Source organism: Lathyrus oleraceus, chromosome 6 (genome assembly GCF_024323335.1).
Source record: "Lathyrus oleraceus cultivar Zhongwan6 chromosome 6, CAAS_Psat_ZW6_1.0, whole genome shotgun sequence".
NCBI classification, from domain to species: domain Eukaryota; kingdom Viridiplantae; phylum Streptophyta; class Magnoliopsida; order Fabales; family Fabaceae; genus Lathyrus; species Lathyrus oleraceus.
Window position 1 is genome coordinate 452,974,730 of NC_066584.1, and position 7,294 is coordinate 452,982,023.

Genomic DNA, 7,294 nt, shown 5'->3' on the forward strand with positions numbered 1-7,294 from the left:
TAGGCTAAATTTGGTCTCCCCTCGTTTTGATCCATTGTTTCCTGGACGCTGAAATTTTGCCTATGACGGTCAAAGACTGTTACAGCGTGTGTGCTAGCTTTGATGCTCTCCTCTTTCATGACCTCCATGCAACACTCACTGAATACTTGCCCGGACATTAACACCGCACTCCATCTTTCACCTCTGGTTGCGAAAGTATAAGCCAACCTATAATAGGTCGATCTTACCAAGGCGGTTATCGGCAAATTTCGAATTCCTTTGAATACCCTGTAACACCTCAAAATTTGCCCTCCTCTCTTGGGACTAGCTTAACATATTGCATTGCATTTTTTAGGTCATTAGGCATTGCATATTGCATATCATGTGGCAACATTGTGCGAGTCATCCTCCTAGGTCTTGATCAGAAGATGAAGAGGTTGAGATATTCAAGCTAAGGTTTCATGGACTGATCATTAATCATCTGAGGATGTGTGATTCAAATTAGGGTTTCATGGTTCCTCAAGGAGATTGATCTTCATCTTGGTTGAAATGATACATCATCATCATCATGGTTTTGTCATCACCCAGAGATTCCTTATGCTTGATCATATTCCTTGAGATTATGGTTTTGACCACTGGTCAACCCTAATCATCTGCATTGGGCCAATCAGGGCTTAGCAAGGGGATGAGGTATTTCAATGGACTGACTATGCTCTGATACCACTAATGTAACACCCTTCTACCCAAACGACATATTTAAATATATTATCAGAGTACAACATGTAGAAGAGTTTACATTTCTTACAACATAACACTTATTGCATTACAACATAAAACATATTATTTAATATTTAAAACTTCGCAGCGGACAACAACATTATTATTATAATTCATAATAATATTTCAACATTATCTCAACAAAACATCTCAACATTTAGTCATCATAAACAACGTAATTAATAACCAACTATCTATCGAATCCCATAACCCCGGTGTCACATGACCAGAGCATTTGACTCGACTCTGTAGAATAACTCTACACTTATTCTTCAACCTCAACAATAGCTACTCCGCTTTATCTGCACATTGCTCATCATAGATGAACATAAACACATGCAGAAGGGGTGAGAATTACATTATTAAATAATAATATAACGACAGAATTATAAACATAAATATATTTCACATATGCCAACACAGCTCATCATATTCATCATAATCACATACTCATGAACATCAACAAAACAACATATCAAATGCAATGCACACACCCATGCATGACTCAACACGACTCGGTATACCCATTTTGTGACCAACTACAGGATCACCACTCCCAGATTCATCACCATAGAATCCGAGTTCCCCACAAGGAACCAAGCCTCTCAACAAGCCCGGAGTTAACAACATCATTGGAACTCAGTCCGTTCATCACTAGGCATCGGCCTTTCATGAATGCATGCATATCAAACATGCATCATAATCAACATAGCAACAACAGCATCATATAGTCATGTTATCATCATCATTAATAGCATGACATACAACTCAACAAAACAACAACAACATTACGACGATATCACATCGTTACATAACACATTTATAACTAAACACGTAAATTCAACATTATCATCATCATAAACACCTCAAACACAATCATATAATCACTGTTAATTGTTTATAATACAAATACAGTAACTTACTAAGAGTCTCACAACTCAACGTACCCAAAACTCTCCAACATCACTTCTGCACAGCACAGTTCGCGCCGCGCAGCAGGGTTCGCGCCGCGAACGATGCGTTCCAGAACTCCTCTGAATCCTGCCCAGTTCGCGCCGCGAACTGGGCTTCGCGCCGCGAATCGCGCGCGAACAGAAGCCCTCTGCTGAGGAAACCAGCGCAGCTTTGCTTCTCTACTCGCCACGACTCATACCCCACAGCTAACTGTCGCATCGCGCGAGAAACCGGCGGGAAAAGAAGAACAACAGAGCCGCCACCGTGCGTTATTTATCCCAAAAGAGGGAAAGGAAACGCTCAGAGTAAACCTGGAAAAGACATGGTCTCGCGACCAAAGAGAATGGGTTCGGGAGTCGGTTATGCGAAGGGAAGGTATTAGCACCCCTACGCATCCGTAGTACTCTACGGGATCCACGCACAAAAGGAAGGATAAATTGGTTGCTAAACACTGCTCAAATACACACACTGGCTGAAAGAGACACAAGAAAACAAAAGAGACTGACTGGAACTGAACTCGGCAGGATGTCGCATCCTGGGCCTACTTAGTCTATCAAGCATAGACATCAGAGTCGAAGTAGTTCGGACTGGGGAAACGACACATGCTCGCTAGGATGTTGCATCCTATGCATACGTATCTTCTCGGACGAGAGAAGAATCAGAGCATTCGTAGCTCGGCTGACACGCACTCAAACAAACAAGACACAGGCAAACGTGGAGCCCGACTGCCAATCACTGGACTTATGTCAGCATCCGAACCTAAACACACACAAAGAGGCAAACATGGAGCCCAAATGCCAACCACTGGACTTACATTGGCATCCGAACCTAAACACACACAACAGGTAGATAGGGAGTCAGGGACTCAGCCTATAACTGTCAAGCACGCACTCAGACAAACAGACAACAAATTGCTAAGGAGTCACAGACTCGAGCCTAGCAAAGGTCAGACAACACACTCAAAAAAGAAAAAGGGCGCCCGGAGAGATCAGCTCAATCTCCTGCCTACATACTTCATCTGGTATGAAGATCAGGGCGATGTAGTTCCCCTACGCAGGGATAAAGGACTAGCCTAACCAGATAACAGAGGGAGACACAACTAGGGAGACTACGACTCGAGCCTAGATGTTATCATGCAAATCATCCCTAAGTTAAGGTTTCTAGCTAAATGGCACAAGGGCCAACCTATCCTAAGCATGGCTCACACAGGAAGCAAGCCACACACACTTAACTTGCACAGGAAGCAAGCCAAGCAAAACCTAACTTGCACAGAAAGCAAGTCTAAACTAATCCTAACTTGCACAGGAAGCAAGTCAAACAATCCTAACTTGCACAGGAAGCAAGTCAAACAATCTTACAAGCACAGATAGCACACACTATACACAAACAAGTGGCTCAAACAAGGGTTAGGTTTTAGTCAAGGGGTCATATCAACCTCGACAAACAAACCTCTGGAATGGGGTGAATGTGCTCTTAACCTTGCCATTGAGGGGCTAAGGTGAAGCAGATGAAAGGTGGGTGAAGATAAGACTTCACAGCTCTTATCCCTGGCCTGGGAGAGCTCAAGACAAGAATGTGTGGGTTCAGAAAGTGGGAACCCTTTTACACATTTAGAACTGACTCAACTGTACAATGGTACAAGATCTTGGGTTCTTATCTGAAATGCATCAACACAGTGGTGTGAGCAAAGCAGATGACACACTGAATAGTGGGGGATAGATTGCATATCCCTACCTTCCACCAATTGCCTCTTCACTTAGGAGGACTTTGACTCTATGCAAGGACAAAAGTAAACATCCACAAACATTGCCTCTTAAGGAGGACTTCAGACAGTTGCCTGGCCAAGTAACAGGCCAGGTCTTCCAGACTACATGAAGATGAAGAGACATACCTCAATGTAAATTGCTTATACCAGCAAAGCAAAGCAAAAAGTTCACAAGGAACTAAGCAACTAAAGCACCTGAAACAGTCAAGCAGATGTTAGTATGCAACTTCAAACAAAACAAACAGAAACAGACAACAACTGTCCATTAGAGGCACATGGATGTGCAAGGCACAAGGCTTAGGGCATGTGAGCCAAGCCACCTACAAAACAAAGAGGTTAGACAATGATACTTGAGTAAGCTCAATCAAAAGAATTGGTCTTAATGGCCATTTGATGGTCAACCTGAAAACACAAGCTCAAAGGTGAGTAGCAGGACCTCTAGGGCAAGCCTAGGGTCAAAAGTGAATGAGAAAATCAAGACAGCAAGGGTCAAGTGTCCAAAATCATGTTCAAACAATTAGGAAACACAACCAATTGGATTCACACTCATATCAATCATCATCATCATTTCATGAACCATTTAGGTCAAAACATGGCAAACAGAAGCTCATAGAAGTCAACAGCAAGACTTAACTCAAAAGCAATCCAAACATTTTCCAAAAATCACCAAATAAATCATGATCAAACGTAACACTTAGCATGGTAAGCATGTCAAATTTCGTCCCATTTGGACAAGTGGAAGGCAGTCAATGAAAATCAGAAAGTCAAAGCAATTTTGAACATGCTCAATGAAGTCAACCAAACATGCATCAACTTAGAAAAATCATAAGTCAAGAATGGTGTATGATAAATGAATGGGATCAAAACCATGGCAAAGATGAGGATGTCTAGTTATCTCATGCAAAATTTCATGTCCATCTAATAAAGTATGAGAATTTCACAAATGAAATGGGAACATGTATCACACAAGGTCAACATTTGTCTAGGCAGGGAAGAAAAATCTCAAACAAATGGAAAATAGTTCAAATAAATCCAGGAAAATTCACATGTAAACTAGACATACAAGAGTAGGCTCATGCAAAATTTCAATCCATTTGGAGGTCAAGAAGCATAGCAATGAAAATCATGAAGTTGGTCATCAATGGTGTGACACAAATTGTCACACCCTAATTCAAAAAATCATAACTCACAAACCACAAATGATAAATTCACAAACTCCACACCAAAATCACCATGAGTGTGTCTAGTTTAAGCACAAAAAATTTGGGAACCATTGGATACATTCTCATCATTTCACAATTGATTTGGCAAAGTGTACAAAATTTGGTCACATGTCACAAATCCTAAGGCCAATTAAAAACCACTCATCCAAAAATTCTGGAAAAATAATGATAAAAAAGTAGAGATCATGATGAACACAACACAAAAAACCCCATGATTTTTGGATTAAAATTGAACAAGTTATGATTTTTGGAAGTTTGTGTGAAATAATGAAAAAAAAAAATAACATAATCCAATGGTTTAAATAGGGCACGGGTGGCAATCTTGTAAATACCCCTCCCACTAATTAAAACGACTGCGCTTAAAGGGAGATCAGGAAATGTCCTGATTGGTCAATTATGGCATGGCACAGTAAACATACAACAAGCATACGTGAATAGTTCAAATTTTCTGGAAATTTAGGGTTTGTGGCACAGCATCATAACTTCATCCCTCTCAAAATCGACTTCACCAATTCTTCTCCAAACAAAGCAATGGCATATACCAAAATGATCATCAAACAACAAGCAGTATGAATCCCACCATGGTTTTCATTAAATCGAGCTAGGCAATAAGAAATGATCAAGGACATATTCAAACATGAAGTTTAAGAATCAAAATTCTCACTCAATACAAGACCATTTCACACGATTCAAATATCAACAGAATCAGCATACAAGGAACTACAATAAGCATAGCATGGATTTTAGAATGGTGAAAATTGAATTTTACCAATTTTGAAGCAGAATGAGAAACAGTGTGGTTTTGGTCCTCTTAGCCTGAAACTGATGCTTTAGAAACTCCCCAATGATGAATGATGAAGGTTGTTTTGCTTGAGATGGCTTGTTTTGGCATCAATCTTGGACTGTCATGGATGAGTTTTTTTGTGTTTTTGATGAATGATGAAGTTGGCCTTGAGTGAGTTTTTGTGTTTTTCTCTTGACCAAGTGGCTGCTAGCAGTGTTTGGTAATGGTGAATGGATGGTCAAAGCAGTGCAAGGCTTAAGTCTTATGAAGTTTGGACAGGTTTGGAGAAATGCCAAAAGCTCAAAGAAAGCAGTTTTGGGATTGGCTTTTCTTGATGGGCAAAAGCAAAGTCTTTTGGGAATGTGAAGTTGGTTGGGACTGTTTCATGTGACAGTACAAGGCCTGGCCATAGTGATGCTTGAGAGAATGTCCATTCCTTGTTATGTTGGTTTTGTGTTTGTTATGTTGGAAAATGCTGGAACAAAGTGCCTCAAACCAAGCCAACTTTTGTCCTCCTTCTGTTGGATATTGCTAGCAGGGTTTTGAAAATGCAAGTGGGAGGGTTTGAATGAGTGAGTGAGATCGGTTTTGAGTTTGACAGGTTTTTGGAGTTTGGCCAAAGCAAGGTGAATGGTTGATCTTGGTTGGTCTGTTTTGTTTTTGACAGCAAAATTACAAGATGTCTGGTGTGTTGGCTGCAGCTAGCAAGGGTTTTGGTTGGAAAAATGAGTGAAGGTTCTTTGTGGTTTTTGAGCCTTGACAGTTTTCTTCAAATCTGCCAATAGCAAGGTGAATGAAAGATGAGTGGAATATGGTTGGTCATGTGTTGCAAGGCAGGGTTTGACAATGTTTGCAAATGAAGGTTGCTAGGCTGCTGCTGTTAGAAGTGGGCAAGGTTTGGCCATGAGAAATTGAGATGAATCAAGACTGGTATGGTTGGCAAGGCAGGATGGATTTTTGAATGAAAGAATGGTCTATGGTCTTATGGTTTGTTAGGTATGACAGAGAATGGCTCAGGTTTTGTTCATTGTGCTTGGACAGAAAATGCCAAAACAAACTGAATGCAGCTCTTGGATTTTTGTGAGTTTTTGCCAGGCAGGTTTTTGTTCTGCTTGAGTTTTCCTTTTGACAGGTTGGAAGAATGCAAGTGGTTTTCTTGCTGCAGGGTGTTGGCTTGTAGCTGCAATTTTGGTTTGATGAATAGATGGTCAAAGCAATGCAAGGCTAGGTTTAGTTCATTGTGAGTTTTTTGTTTTGACAGCAAGTGATAAATGCCAATGAATGAGTTTTGGAAGAGGGATGAAGTTGGTTTTCCATGTGGCTGCAATTCTGAGTTTGCTCATGACAGAAAAGAAAGGCTTTACCCTGTTGTCATGTGGTGCTGTTAATGAGATTTTTTAATGACAGAAAATGCAGCATAAAACCTGCTGTTAGAAGTTGCTAATGTGGTTTTCAGTTTTGCAACTTTGGTCTTTTGGACAGTTCTTGACAGAAAAATTTAGAATGCCAAAACAAGATGAGTGAGCCATGCTTTTTCTGCCTTGGCCAAAATGGTTTATGACAGGGAAATGAGGTTTGGATATGGTGTCAAGGCCAGGTTTGTTCCTCTTGGAAATTCTCTTGGCAGTCCCCTTGAAATGCACAGCAGGGTGAGGTTTTTGAGGATTAGTGAAGAGTGTTTTTTTTTTCTGTGGCCTTGTGCAGCCTTGTGTATCAAAATTGGCAGAAAAATGTGCTTCACCATGCTGCTAGGTCTGCTGTTGGACAGTACAAGTATTGTTGTGGAAGCATGGGTGGATGGTTGCAAAGTAC